Genomic DNA, 14,626 nt, shown 5'->3' on the forward strand with positions numbered 1-14,626 from the left:
AGCTGCGAGAGCCCTGCGGACCCTCGCTCCGAGCCCTCCGGGAACGAGGGAAGCCAGGGCGGGCCAGACTCCACGGGCCCCCCCACGTACGGCCCGTGCCGGAGGAAAGGGCGAGGCGACGCCGCCTCGCCCGCCGACACCCTCCTCACCGGCACCTCGGGGAACGGAAGAACGAACCGCCGCCGGCTCGGGAACCCTCCGCTCTCTGCCCTCCCGCCGCGGCGGGCTCCGGCTTAGGGCCGGAGGGAAAAAGGACGAGGCGACGCCGCCTCGCCCGCCGGCAACCCTCTCTCCTTCCTCGGCGGCACCCCTGCTCCGGGACGGAGGAACGAGCCGACGCCGGCTCGGGAACCCTCCGCCCGCCGCCCCCCCCGGGCTGGCCGGCCACCGGCACCGGCCACCCGCGCTCTCCCCCGCGCCGCGGCGGGCTCCGGCTTAGGGCCGGAGGGAAAAAGGACGAGGCGACGCCGCCTCGCCCGCCGGCAACCCTCTCTCCTTCCTCGGCGGCACCCCTGCTCCGGGACGGAGGAACGAGCCGACGCCGGCTCGGGAACCCTCCGCCCGCCGCCCCCCCCGGGCTGGCCGGCCACCGGCACCGGCCACCCGCGCTCTCCCCCGCGCCGCGGCGGGCTCCGGCTTAGGGCCGGAGGGAAAAAGGACGAGGCGACGCCGCCTCGCCCGCCGGCAACCCTCTCTCCTTCCTCGGCGGCACCCCTGCTCCGGGACGGAGGAACGAGCCGACGCCGGCTCGGGAACCCTCCGCCCGCCGCCCCCCCCGGGCTGGCCGGCCACCGGCACCGGCCACCCGCGCTCTCCCCCGCGCCGCGGCGGGCTCCGGCTTAGGGCCGGAGGGAAAAAGGACGAGGCGACGCCGCCTCGCCCGCCGGCAACCCTCTCTCCTTCCTCGGCGGCACCCCTGCTCCGGGACGGAGGAACGAGCCGACGCCGGCTCGGGAACCCTCCGCCCGCCGCCCCCCCCGGGCTGGCCGGCCACCGGCACCGGCCACCCGCGCTCTCCCCCGCGCCGCGGCGGGCTCCGGCTTAGGGCCGGAGGGAAAAAGGACGAGGCGACGCCGCCTCGCCCGCCGGCAACCCTCTCTCCTCCTCGGCGGCACCCCTGCTCCGGGACGGAGGAACGAGCCGACGCCGGCTCGGGAACCCTCCGCCCGCCGCCCCCCCCGGGCTGGCCGGCCACCGGCACCGGCCACCCGCGCTCTCCCCCGCGCCGCGGCGGGCTCCGGCTTAGGGCCGGAGGGAAAAAGGACGAGGCGACGCCGCCTCGCCCGCCGGCAACCCTCTCTCCTCCTCGGCGGCACCCCTGCTCCGGGACGGAGGAACGAGCCGACGCCGGCTCGGGAACCCTCCGCCCGCCGCCCCCCCCGGGCTGGCCGGCCACCGGCACCGGCCACCCGCGCTCTCCCCCGCGCCGCGGCGGGCTCCGGCTTAGGGCCGGAGGGAAAAAGGACGAGGCGACGCCGCCTCGCCCGCCGGCAACCCTCTCTCCTCCTCGGCGGCACCCCTGCTCCGGGACGGAGGAACGAGCCGACGCCGGCTCGGGAACCCTCCGCCCGCCGCCCCCCCCGGGCTGGCCGGCCACCGGCACCGGCCACCCGCGCTCTCCCCCGCGCCGCGGCGGGCTCCGGCTTAGGGCCGGAGGGAAAAAGGACGAGGCGACGCCGCCTCGCCCGCCGGCAACCCTCTCTCCTCCTCGGCGGCACCCCTGCTCCGGGACGGAGGAACGAGCCGACGCCGGCTCGGGAACCCTCCGCCCGCCGCCCCCCCCGGGCTGGCCGGCCACCGGCACCGGCCACCCGCGCTCTCCCCCGCGCCGCGGCGGGCTCCGGCTTAGGGCCGGAGGGAAAAAGGACGAGGCGACGCCGCCTCGCCCGCCGGCAACCCTCTCTCCTCCTCGGCGGCACCCCTGCTCCGGGACGGAGGAACGAGCCGACGCCGGCTCGGGAACCCTCCGCCCGCCGCCCCCCCCGGGCCGGCCGGCCACCGGCACCGGCCACCCGCGCTCTCCCCCGCGCCGCGGCGGGCTCCGGCTTAGGGCCGGAGGGAAAAAGGACGAGGCGACGCCGCCTCGCCCGCCGGCAACCCTCTCTCCTCCTCGGCGGCACCCCTGCTCCGGGACGGAGGAACGAGCCGACGCCGGCTCGGGAACCCTCCGCCCGCCGCCCCCCCCGGGCCGGCCGGCCACCGGCACCGGCCACCCGCGCTCTCCCCCGCGCCGCGGCGGGCTCCGGCTTAGGGCCGGAGGGAAAAAGGACGAGGCGACGCCGCCTCGCCCGCCGGCAACCCTCTCTCCTCCTCGGCGGCACCCCTGCTCCGGGACGGAGGAACGAGCCGACGCCGGCTCGGGAACCCTCCGCCCGCCGCCCCCCCCGGGCTGGCCGGCCACCGGCACCGGCCACCCGCGCTCTCCCCCGCGCCGCGGCGGGCTCCAGCTTAGGGCCGGAGAAAAAGGGTGAGGCGCCGCTCTCCTCACCCAGCCCATCATCGGGGGCCCTCCGGAGCCGAGGAAAGCCGCGGCAGGCTCTCCACTCCCCGGCCGAATCCTGCGGCACATGCCGCCAGGATTCCCTGTCCTCATCGGGTCCCCCTCCGGGACCGGGGAAGGTGCCCCGTCTTCCCCGGCCGTACGCGTTCGAGTGCCGGCCACTGCCAACTGCCGGTCTTTGTCCTTCCCTCCCCCGCGGGATCCAGCGCTCCACTTCGCCGGGAGACCCGCGGGCGCCACCTCCGCCTCGCTAGCTCCCCTCCGGAGCCTAGCTGCTATGCCGTTCCCCTAATATGGAGATACGGTTCATCGCTCCCGGACAGCGGCAAGAACGTAGGCTCTGCCCACCGGGGAGGAGCGCCAACCACGCCGACTTTTACGATGACGTAACTGGAGGCAGCGTAAAACAGCGACCCCTTCGGCTGCTGGAAGTAGCGCTGGGGACAAAAGGTCTACCCGCCACCCCGGAACAGCGCCTAAGTCCCGCCGGAGCGAGGTAGACCTGGCGACCGGCTGCCGAGGCGGGTCAAGCGGACAGCCCTGCCGGTCCCGGAGGCGGGTAGACCTGGACGCCCGGACCGGAGGCGGGTAGACCAGCGCGCCCAAGTGCCGCCGGAGCGAGGTAGACCTGGCGACCGGCTGCCGAGGCGGGTCAAGCGGACAGCCCTGCCGGTCCCGGAGGCGGGTAGACCTGGACGCCCGGACCGGAGGCGGGTAGACCTGGACGCCCAAGTGCCGCCGGAGCGAGGTAGACCTGGCGACCGGCTGCCGAGGCGGGTCAAGCGGACAGCCCTGCCGGTCCCGGAGGCGGGTAGACCTGGACGCCCGGACCGGAGGCGGGTAGACCTGGACGCCCAAGTGCCGCCGGAGCGAGGTAGACCTGGCGACCGGCTGCCGAGGCGGGTCAAGCGGACAGCCCTGCCGGTCCCGGAGGCGGGTAGACCTGGACGCCCGGACCGGAGGAGGGTAGACCAGCGCGCCCAAGTGCCGCCGGAGCGAGGTAGACCTGGCGACCGGCTGCCGAGGCGGGTCAAGCGGACAGCCCTGCCGGTCCCGGAGGCGGGTAGACCTGGACGCCCGGACCGGAGGAGGGTAGACCAGCGCGCCCAAGTGCCGCCGGAGCGAGGTAGACCTGGCGACCGGCTGCCGAGGCGGGTCAAGCGGACAGCCCTGCCGGTCCCGGAGGCGGGTAGACCTGGACGCCCGGACCGGAGGCGGGTAGACCTGGACGCCCAAGTGCCGCCGGAGCGAGGTAGACCTGGCGACCGGCTGCCGAGGCGGGTCAAGCGGACAGCCCTGCCGGTCCCGGAGGCGGGTAGACCTGGCAGCCCGGACCGGAGGCGGGTAGACCTGGCAGCCCCGACCGGAGGCGGGTAGACCTGGCATCCCCGACCGGAGGCGGGTAGACCTGGCAGCCCGGACCGGAGCAGGGTAGACCTGGCCGACCGGTCCCGGAGGCGGGTAGACCTGGCAGCCGGCTGCCGAGGCGGGTAGACCTGGCAGTCCGGACCGGAGGCGGGTAGACCTGGCAGCCGGCTGCCGAGGCGGGTAGACCTGGCAGCCCGGACCGGAGGCGGGTAGACTTGGCAGCCCGGACCGGTCCCGGAGGCGGGTAGACCTGGCAGCCGGCTGCCGAGGCGGGTAGACCTGGCACCCCGGACCGGAGGCGGGTAGACCTGGACGCCCGGACCGGAGGCGGGTAGACCTGGCCGACCGGTCCCGGAGGTGGGTAGACCTGGCAGCCCGGACCGGAGGCGGGTAGACCTGGACGCCCGGACCGGAGCAGGGTAGACCTGGCCGACCGGTCCCGGAGGCGGGTAGACCTGGCAGCCGGCTGCCGAGGCGGGTAGACCTGGCAGCCCGGACCGGTCCCGGAGGCGGGTAGACCTGGCAGCCCGGACCGGTCCCGGAGGCGGGTAGACCTGGCAGCCCGGACCGGAGGCGGGTAGACCTGGACGCCCGGACCGGTCCCGGAGGTGGGTAGACCTGGCAGCCGGCTGCCGAGGCGGGTAGACCTGGCAGCCCGGACCGGTCCCGGAGGCGGGTAGACCTGGCAGCCCGGACCGGTCCCGGAGGTGGGTAGACCTGGCAGCCGGCTGCCGAGGCGGGTAGACCTGGACGCCCGGACCGGTCCCGGAGGTGAGTAGACCTGGCAGCCGGCTGCCGAGGCGGGTAGACCCACCCGGACCGGGACGGCGCGGCTGCCGTATCCCGGTTCTCCCAGGGTGGAAGGATTACGGGGGGGGCGGGTGGGGGGGGGATTATTTATACCGTGTGGGTTTTTTTTTTCCTTAACTATCGTTCTCGCCCTCGTCCCCCGATTTAAAGAGTCAAGCGTTTCCGGTACTGGGTACGCCCTGATGGGGATACAGCAGACCGAGCTGGGGGGGGGGGATGTTCGATTTTTTTTTTTTTTGGCTCTTTAATTTTCTCCCCCCTTCGCCTATTTCAAGATTCGGGCGTCTCTAATACAGGGGCAACCCTCACCCGGATCTCCCGGAGCGGCGGGGAGAGGGGGGAAGAGGAGGGGCGCGGAACAGTTGTGATTTTTTTTTTTTTTAATAGTCGTTATTGTTGCTCTTATTACTATTACTGTTACGGTCGGTTTATTGCTCCTTATGATGATGAATTACCAGTTGTTAAATAATAATCTGTTTATTTTCCCCGACGCCGCTGCTGGCGGCAAGTCTGCCTGAGCAGACTCTGGACGCCTATTTCGCTCCCCGGCCGCCGGGATCGGCGAGAGCCGGCGGCCCCCGCCGCGAGCCGCCCGGCGCCCCGCCGCGACGCGAGCTCGCCGGCCGCCGGCGGACTCGGCGACCGGCGGCCCCGATCCGGCGGCGGGTGCCGGCGCCGCCGGGCGCTCGCCGGCTTTCGCCTCTCGCGGTGGGCTTTTCCGTTCCGCTCGGTTTTGGCTCGGGGGGCTGCGAGGGGGGGCGTGGGGGGGCTGAGGGCGTTGGGGGGGCTGCGCGTGTGGGCGCGCGCGGTGGGGCGGGGGTGCCGGGGCGGGTGCTTTTCCCCCGCCGCTTTGCCTCCCCGGCCGCCGGGGTCGGCGAGAGCCGGCGGCCCCCGCCGCGAGCCGCCCGGCGCCCCGCCGCGACGCGAGCTCGCCGGCCGCCGGCGGACTCGGGGACCGGCGGCCCCGATCCGGCGGCGGGTGCCGGCGCCGCCGGGCGCTCGCCGGCTTTCGCCTCTCGCGGTGGGCTTTTCCGTTCCGCTCGGTTTTGGCTCGGGGGGCTGCGAGGGGGGGCGTGGGGGGGCTGAGGGCGTTGGGGGGGCTGCGCGTGTGGGCGCGCGCGGTGGGGCGGGGGTGCCGGGGCGGGTGCTTTTCCCCCGCCGCTTTGCCTCCCCGGCCGCCGGGGTCGGCGAGAGCCGGCGGCCCCCGCCGCGAGCCGCCCGGCGCCCCGCCGCGACGCGAGCTCGCCGGCCGCCGGCGGACTCGGCGACCGGCGGCCCCGATCCGGCGGCGGGTGCCGGCGCCGCCGGGCGCTCGCCGGCTTTCGCCTCTCGCGGTGGGCTTTTCCGTTCCGCTCGGTTTTGGCTCGGGGGGCTGCGAGGGGGGGCGTGGGGGGGCTGAGGGCGTTGGGGGGGCTGCGCGTGTGGGCGCGCGCGGTGGGGCGGGGGTGCCGGGGCGGGTGCTTTTCCCCCGCCGCTTTGCCTCCCCGGCCGCCGGGGTCGGCGAGAGCCGGCGGCCCCCGCCGCGAGCCGCCCGGCGCCCCGCCGCGACGCGAGCTCGCCGGCCGCCGGCGGACTCGGGGACCGGCGGCCCCGATCCGGCGGCGGGTGCCGGCGCCGCCGGGCGCTCGCCGGCTTTCGCCTCTCGCGGTGGGCTTTTCCGTTCCGCTCGGTTTTGGCTCGGGGGGCTGCGAGGGGGGGCGTGGGGGGGCTGAGGGCGTTGGGGGGGCTGCGCGTGTGGGCGCGCGCGGTGGGGCGGGGGTGCCGGGGCGGGTGCTTTTCCCCCCGCCGCTTTGCCTCCCCGGCCGCCGGGGTCGGCGAGAGCCGGCGGCCCCCGCCGCGAGCCGCCCGGCGCCCCGCCGCGACGCGAGCTCGCCGGCCGCCGGCGGACTCGGGGACCGGCGGCCCCGATCCGGCGGCGGGTGCCGGCGCCGCCGGGCGCTCGCCGGCTTTCGCCTCTCGCGGTGGGCTTTTCCGTTCCGCTCGGTTTTGGCTCGGGGGGCTGCGGGCGGGGGGGAGAGGGGGGCTGTGTGAGGTCTTTGCGGGGGGGGAGGGGGTTGTGGGTGTACGCGCGGCGGGATGGGGGAGATTTTCCCCCTCGCCGTCATTTTCCCCCTTCTCCCCTTCCCCCCCTCCGCGGAGCAGCGGGGCGGGGGAGCGGGGGGTGGGCCCGCAGCTGCGCGCCCTGCGCATGCGCGCGTGTCCCCCCCACCCCCCGCCCGCGGTTGAAAGGCGGGGGTTCCCGCCGCGCTAACGGTCGCGGGCTCATTGGCGCCAAAGGCAGGGAAGGGAAAGGAGGGGATGCCGCTGCGGCAGCAGGCGAGAGCGCTCGGCGAGCAGGCGGGGAGCCCGGCGCAGAGGTAGGCAGGGGAGAGGGCGTGCGGGGCGCGGTCTCTCTTTTCGGAGAAAATTCCCGCTTGGCTCGGTTGCGGTTCTTTTCCTTCCTTCCTTCTGTCGGTTGGCAACCCGCGGCAGGGGCGGGCGGGCGGGCTGAAGGAGCGACCGGCCGTCCCCGCCGCCCGAGAAAGCAGGGCGGGAGCCGGGGCACGGGCAGGGCGGGGTAGAGACTCGGCAGCCGGGGTCAGAGACCGGTCGCGCCGCCGGGATTCCCCTCTCCCGCCGGGGCGCGGAGCCGGCGGGGGCTCCGCTGGGTCCTAAAGTCTCCCGTCGTCTTTCCCCGGGAGCGGCGAAACCTGCGGGCGGGAGGAGGAGCGGGTGGCCGGATTCGCCGTGAAGCGGGCGGTGGACGGGGGTGGGGGGGCGGCTTGAGGGCAAGAGGGGGGCCGGTGGGGGGGCGAGTTTCGCTCTCTGCGCGCGCGCGCGCGTCTGCCTCTGCCGCGCGCGAGGAGTTCGGGGAGGGGGGGGCTGTTGGGGGGTGCGGCGGCAGACGGGGGGGGTTCGGGCTGGGTGGGGGGGGGTGGGGAGGGGGTCGGCGGGAGCGTGTTTCTCTCTGCGTGCGCGCGTTTCTGCCTCTGCCGCCGGGATTCCCTTCTCCCGCCGGGGCGCGGAGCCGGCGGGGGCTCCGCTGGGTCCTAAAGTCTCCCGTCGTCTTTCCCCGGGAGCGGCGAAACCTGCGGGCGGGAGGAGGAGCGGGTGGCCGGATTCGCCGTGAAGCGGGCGGTGGACGGGGGTGGGGGTGGGGGGGCGGCTTGAGGGCAAGAGGGGGGCCGGTGGGGGGGCGAGTTTCGCTCTCTGCGCGCGCCGCGCGTCTGCCTCTGCCGCGCGCGAGGAGTTCGGGGAGGGGGGGGCTGTTGGGGGGTGCGGCGGCAGACGGGGGGGGGTTCGGGCTGGTGGGGGGGGCGAGGGGGGTCGGCGGGGGGGGGATTTCCGCTCTTTGCTTTGCGTGCGCGCGTACCTGCCTCTGCCGCGCGCGAGGAGTTCGGGGAGGGGGGGGCTGTTGGGGGGTGCGGCGGCAGACGGGGGGGGGGTTCGGGCTGGTGGGGGGGCCGAGGGGGGTCGGCGGGGGGGGATTTCCGCTCTTTGCTTTGCGTGCGCGCGTACCTGCCTCTGCCGCGCGCGAGGAGTTCGGGGAGGGGGGGGGCTGTTGGGGGGTGCGGCGGCAGACGGGGGGGTTCGGGCTGGGGGGCCTGCCGGGGCAGGCCCGCGTCCGTGGGCACGCGGTGGGCGGTGGCCGCGTGCGCGCAGGTGCGTGCCCGAGCGCGTGCGGCGGCAGGCGAGGGGTTCGGTTCCGGGGGCCTGCCGGGGGATGAGAGCGCGCTTGCGCGAAGCGAAAAGGCCCCGTAACGCTCTCGCTAACGTCGCCTTCTCTGTTACAGCCCGCCGGGTCGGCCGCGCCGATGTCCGGCTGCCACCCGTGCCCGCCTGCGGGCGCGGCCGCTCGGCTCTTCTGCCGGTCGAAACCCCGTCCCTGGGAAAGCAGCAGCAGCAGCCGCCGCCGCCGCCAGGGCCGTGTGCCCGGGCAGGGGCTGCCGGAGAGCCGGGCCGCCCTCCTGAGAAACGTCCGCCGTCGGCGGGAAGGGTGAGAACTGCCGAGAGGACGGTAAGGTAAGGCCCCGGCGGCCCGAGGCCAAGGGGGGGAACCGCTCCCTTCGCCGGCAGGGCGCCGTCGAGAGCCCCGCCGTCTCCCCCGGAGGGCTCGGCGCGCGTAAGACCCCCACGATCCCGGCCGTTAGAGCGTGCCCTGAAGGGAAGCCTCCCCCGGTCCTCCGTGCTCCGGTTGGGGGGGGGGTGGTGTGTGGTGGTGGTGGTGGGTGGGTGTGTGTGTCCAGTGCTTGGTGCCGGAGGCCGTCGGGAGAGCGACCGCAGCCTTCTCCGCCCGAGAGCCGCTGTCGGGAGGAATAGCCCTGAGCTCTCTTCTTCCTCATGCCCCCAGCCCCAGGTGCAGGCGGCCCCTCCGCGCCGAGGGCAGTTCTGTGGAGCAGCGTAAGCTAGCGTCCGGCTTGGAGATTCTCACGGCTGGCTTCTCTTCGGTACGTTCCAGTTCCTCAAACTTTTCCAGCGGGCGGGGGGGGGGAAGGGGGAAAAGCGCTTCTCCAACAGTCTGTCCCGGCAGCGCCACAGCGTCGTGGGCCGGAGAACCCGAAGGAGGCTCGTCTCGCCGCCTCACGGCATCGGCTCCGTCTGCGCCTTTCTTCGCGAGGGTTCCTCTAAGTCGGTCTCAGAAGCCGGGGTTACGGTGAGCTCGCTCCGGTAAGGAGCTCTTCCCTCGCTGCCTTCTGCCGTCGTCACACACGCGCCCCCCCCCCGCCGCTGCCTTCGGGCCGTCCGCCTAGCGGGGAAGCTAAAGAGAAGGCCGGCCGGCCCGCCCCGTATTTAAAAAACACGCTCGCGCTCTTCCCCACAGGGAGCTGCCGATCTCCCGCCGTAGCGATAAGCGAAGGGATTTCTCCGAGCCGCCGCGTGGCTCCCGAGTTCATCCGGCTCACGAGAGGGTAGGTCTGGGTGGTGCGGGAGTCGGGAACGTATCCCGGGAGAGCGCAAGCGCCTGCTCTGCCTGCAGAGGCGTCTCTCGCGCGTCCCCCGGAGCAGCCCGGGCTCTCGTTTTTCACCGGGCTCTCGCCGGGAGCGATTCCGCCCCTTTGGGCGGCTGGAGAGCGTTTGTCTCCTGCGTGTTAGGGTCCCGAGGGCGCCTCGAGGACCCCGACGACCTTCGCCTGGCACCTGCGCCCGCACCCACCCGCCGCCGGCTCGCCTCTCGGGACTCGGCTGGCGTGCCCGTCCCCGCCCGTTTCAAGGGGCGGAGAGGGAGCTCTCCTCAGGTAAGGCGGCGTTTGCTTCCTAGCCGGGCTTTTGCTTTCAGCCGAAACTTTCCGCTTCCCGTTCTTCGTCGCGCCGGTCGGAGGCTCGAAAGCGTCCGTCAGCGGGGACGACGAAGGTCTGGGCCGCTCTAACGATGGGGCGCGCGCCCGCGAGGCTGCCGGGCTCTCTCTCCCTTTCCCGGCGTCGGCTCCCCTTTAGCGGCGTTGCGGAGCCGAAGCGGTTCTCCTGGACGCGGGCGGGACGGTAAGTAAGGCGTTGCGGGGACCCGGCTCCTTGCCGCGTAGGGCGTGTAAACGGCACCGTGCTTTTCCGCTTTTCCGGCTGGCGCGGCCGCGAGAAGGGTCGCACTTCTTCCCTTCCGTGGGCGGCGGACGCGCAGCTACGGCTGCCGGGCCGCTCTCGCCGAATGCCTCGCCTCTCGTCCGGTCCGATCCCCGCGGCCCGACCGCCTGAAGGTTTGCGCAAAGCCCCGGGCAAGGCCGCGTCGGTTTGCACGTCCCCGCGTCGGCCACGGGAAATATTTTGGCGGTCCCTCGACGAAGGGGTGAACTCGACGAGGCGCTTTGAGTCTTTCGGGTGGCTGCTGCCGTTGCTGTTCCGAAGAGCGGTCCGGGTGAGAGCGCCGGCGGTCGAGAGGCCTCCTGTGACCCGGTAGAGCCGGGTACTCGTCTGCCGAGGCGGGCTTGTTCTCTCGCCTCCCGGTGCGGGTGTCTATAGGTCAGAGGGCAGCGAGATGGCTCCTGCCAAAGGAAAGGCTGACGTTTCTAGCGACGCGAGGAAACGAAAAGCCCTTCCCGCAGCTTGCCGATACAACTCGCCGGGGGCGGCGGCGGCGGCGGCGGCGGCGGCGGCGCGTTTTGTCGGGCCGAGCGGCGGCCTTCTCGTGGGGGGGTGGGGGGAGGAGGCTCGGCGGCCCGAAGCCAGCCGTAGTCCGTGACGGCGCCTAGGTCGCCGTGACTCCCCTACGACGGTATCTGCCCTGACGTCCCTCCCTTCCTCTCTCCCCTCCAGCGTCCGGGTCTCGAGGAGAAGCAGGAGAGCGCCTTTCCGCCCCCCGCAGAAAGCAGCGGCTTCGCCCGAGGCCGGGCCCCCCCGCGTCGAGGTAGCCCGCCGACGTGCCGCCGCCGCGCCCGGGAGAGGTGGGTCAGGTAGGGGTCAGGACCGAGGCGGGGGGAAGGCGAGAGGGCCGCGCCACCCCCCCGGCCCGCTCGCGCCGGCTCTTGCGGGAAGGCCCACGTCCCACCCCACGTCCTGCCCCACAGGCCCCTTCTCTGCCCCACATCCCCCGTAACGGGATGAGAACCCCCTCCCTCTGCCCCACATGCTGCCCCACGGGCCCCTTCTCTGCCCCACATCCCCCCCAACGGCACCACACCCCCCTCCCTCTGCCCCACATCCTGCCCCACAGGCCCCCTCTCTGCCCCACATCCTGCCCCACAGGCCCCTTCTCTGCCCCACATCCCCCCCAACGGCACCACACCCCCCTCCCTCTGCCCCACATCCTGCCCCACAGGCCCCTTCTCTGCCCCACATCCCCCGTAACGGGATCAGAACCCCCTCCCTCTGCCCCACATCCTGCCCCACAGGCCCCTTCTCTGCCCCACATGCCCCCGTAACGGGATCAGAACCCCCTCCCTCTGCCCCACATCCTGCCCCACAGGCCCCTTCTCTGCCCCACACCCCCAGTAACGGGATCAGAACGCCCTCCCTCTGCCCCACATCCTGCCCCACAGGCCCCTTCTCTGCCCCACATGCCCCCGTAACGGGATCAGAACCCCCTCCCTTGGCCCCACATCCTGCCCCACAGGCCCCTTCTCTGCCCCACATTCCCCCGTAACGGGATCAGAACCCCCTCCCTCTGCCCCGCATCCTGCCCCACAGGCCCCTTCTCTGCCCCACATCCCCTGTAACGGGATGAGAACCCCCTCCCTCTGCCCCACATCCTGCCCCACAGGCCCCTTCTCTGCCCCACATTCCCCCGTAACGGGATCAGAACCCCCTCCCTCTGCCCCGCATCCTGCCCCACAGCCCCCTTCTCTGCCCCACATCCCCCGTAACGGGATGAGAACCCCCTCCCTCTGCCCCACATCCTGCCCCACAGGCCCCTTCTCTGCCCCACATCCCCCCCAACAGCACCACACCCCCCTCCCTCTGCCCCACATCCTGCCCCACAGGCCCCTTCTCTGCCCCACATTCCCCCGTAACGGGATCAGAACCCCCTCCCTCTGCCCCGCATCCTGCCCCACAGGCCCCTTCTCTGCCCCACATCCCCCATAACGGGATGAGAACCCCCTCCCTCTGCCCCACATCCTGCCCCACAGGCCCCTTCTCTGCCCCACATCCCCCCCAACAGCACCACACCCCCCTCCCTCTGCCCCACATCCTGCCCCACAGCCCCCTTCTCTGCCCCAAGTCCCCCATAACGGGATGAGAACCCCCTCCCCCTGCCCCGCATCCTGCCCCACAGGCCCCTTCTCTGCCCCACATCCCCCCCAACAGCACCACACCCCCCTCCCTCTGCCCCACATCCTGCCCCACAGCCCCCTTCTCTGCCCCAAGTCCCCCATAACGGGATGAGAACCCCCTCCCCCTGCCCCACATCCTGCCCCACAGGCCCCTTCTCTGCCCCACATGCCCCCCAACAGCACCAGAACCCCCTCCCTCTGCCCCGCATCCTGCCCCCCAACAGCACCAGAACCCCCTCCCTCTGCCCCGCATCCTGCCCCACAGGCCTCTTCTCTGCCCCACATCCCCCGTAACGGGATCAGAACGCCCTCCCTCTGCCCCACATCCTGCCCCACAGGCCCCTTCTCTGCCCCACATGCCCCCGTAACGGGATCAGAACCCCCTCCCTCTGCCCCACATCCTGCCCCACAGGCCCCTTCTCTGCCCCACATGCCCCCGTAACGGGATCAGAACGCCCTCCCTCTGCCCCACATCCTGCCCCACAGGCCCCTTCTCTGCCCCACATGCCCCCGTAACGGGATCAGAACCCCCTCCCTCTGCCCCGCATCCTGCCCCACAGGCCCCTTCTCTGCCCCACATTCCCCCGTAACGGGATCAGAACCCCCTCCCTCTGCCCCGCATCCTGCCCCACAGCCCCCTTCTCTGCCCCACATCCCCCGTAACGGGATGAGAACCCCCTCCCTCTGCCCCACATCCTGCCCCACAGGCCCCTTCTCTGCCCCACATCCCCCCCAACAGCACCACACCCCCCTCCCTCTGCCCCACATCCTGCCCCACAGGCCCCTTCTCTGCCCCACATTCCCCCGTAACGGGATCAGAACCCCCTCCCTCTGCCCCGCATCCTGCCCCACAGGCCCCTTCTCTGCCCCACATCCCCCGTAACGGGATGAGAACCCCCTCCCTCTGCCCCACATCCTGCCCCACAGGCCCCTTCTCTGCCCCACATCCCCCCCAACAGCACCACACCCCCCTCCCTCTGCCCCACATCCTGCCCCACAGGCCCCTTCTCTGCCCCAAGTCCCCCATAACGGGATGAGAACCCCCTCCCCCTGCCCCGCATCCTGCCCCACAGGCCCCTTCTCTGCCCCACATCCCCCCCAACAGCACCACACCCCCCTCCCTCTGCCCCACATCCTGCCCCACAGCCCCCTTCTCTGCCCCAAGTCCCCCATAACGGGATGAGAACCCCCTCCCCCTGCCCCACATCCTGCCCCACAGGCCCCTTCTCTGCCCCACATGCCCCCCAACAGCACCAGAACCCCCTCCCTCTGCCCCGCATCCTGCCCCCCAACAGCACCAGAACCCCCTCCCTCTGCCCCGCATCCTGCCCCACAGGCCCCTTCTCTGCCCCACATCCCCCGTAACGGGATCAGAACGCCCTCCCTCTGCCCCACATCCTGCCCCACAGGCCCCTTCTCTGCCCCACATGCCCCCGTAACGGGATCAGAACCCCCTCCCTCTGCCCCACATCCTGCCCCACAGGCCCCTTCTCTGCCCCACATGCCCCCGTAACGGGATCAGAACGCCCTCCCTCTGCCCCACATCCTGCCCCACAGGCCCCTTCTCTGCCCCACATGCCCCCGTAACGGGATCAGAACCCCCTCCCTCTGCCCCACATCCTGCCCCACAGGCCCCTTCTCTGCCCCACATGCCCCCCAACAGCACCAGAACCCCCTCCCTCTGCCCCGCATCCTGCCCCCCAACAGCACCAGAACCCCCTCCCTCTGCCCCGCATCCTGCCCCACAGGCCTCTTCTCTGCCCCACATCCCCCCCAACGGCACCAGAACCCCCTCCCTCTGCCCCGCATCCTGCCCCACAGGCCTCTTCTCTGCCCCACATCCCCCGTAACGGGATCAGAACCCCTTCCCTCTGCCCCACATCCTGCCCCACAGGCCCCTTCTCTGCCCCACACCCCCCGTAACGGGATCAGAACCCCCTCCCTCTGCCCCACATGCTGCCCCACGGGCCCCTTCTCTGCCCCACATCCCCCCCAACGGCACCACACCCCCCTCCCTCTGCCCCACATGCTGCCCCACAGCCCCCTTCTCTGCCCCAAGTCCCCCATAACGGGATGAGAACCCCCTCCCTCTGCCCCACATCCTGCCCCACAGGCCCCTTCTCTGCCCCACATGCCCCCCAACAGCACCAGAACCCCCTCCCTCTGCCCCGCATCCTGCCCCCCAACAGCACCACACCCCCCTCCCTCTGCCCCACATGCTGCCCCACAGCCCCCTTCTCTGCCCCAAGTCCCCCCTAACGGGATG

Source organism: Numenius arquata, unplaced genomic scaffold, assembly GCF_964106895.1.
Source record: "Numenius arquata unplaced genomic scaffold, bNumArq3.hap1.1 HAP1_SCAFFOLD_874, whole genome shotgun sequence".
NCBI classification, from domain to species: domain Eukaryota; kingdom Metazoa; phylum Chordata; class Aves; order Charadriiformes; family Scolopacidae; genus Numenius; species Numenius arquata.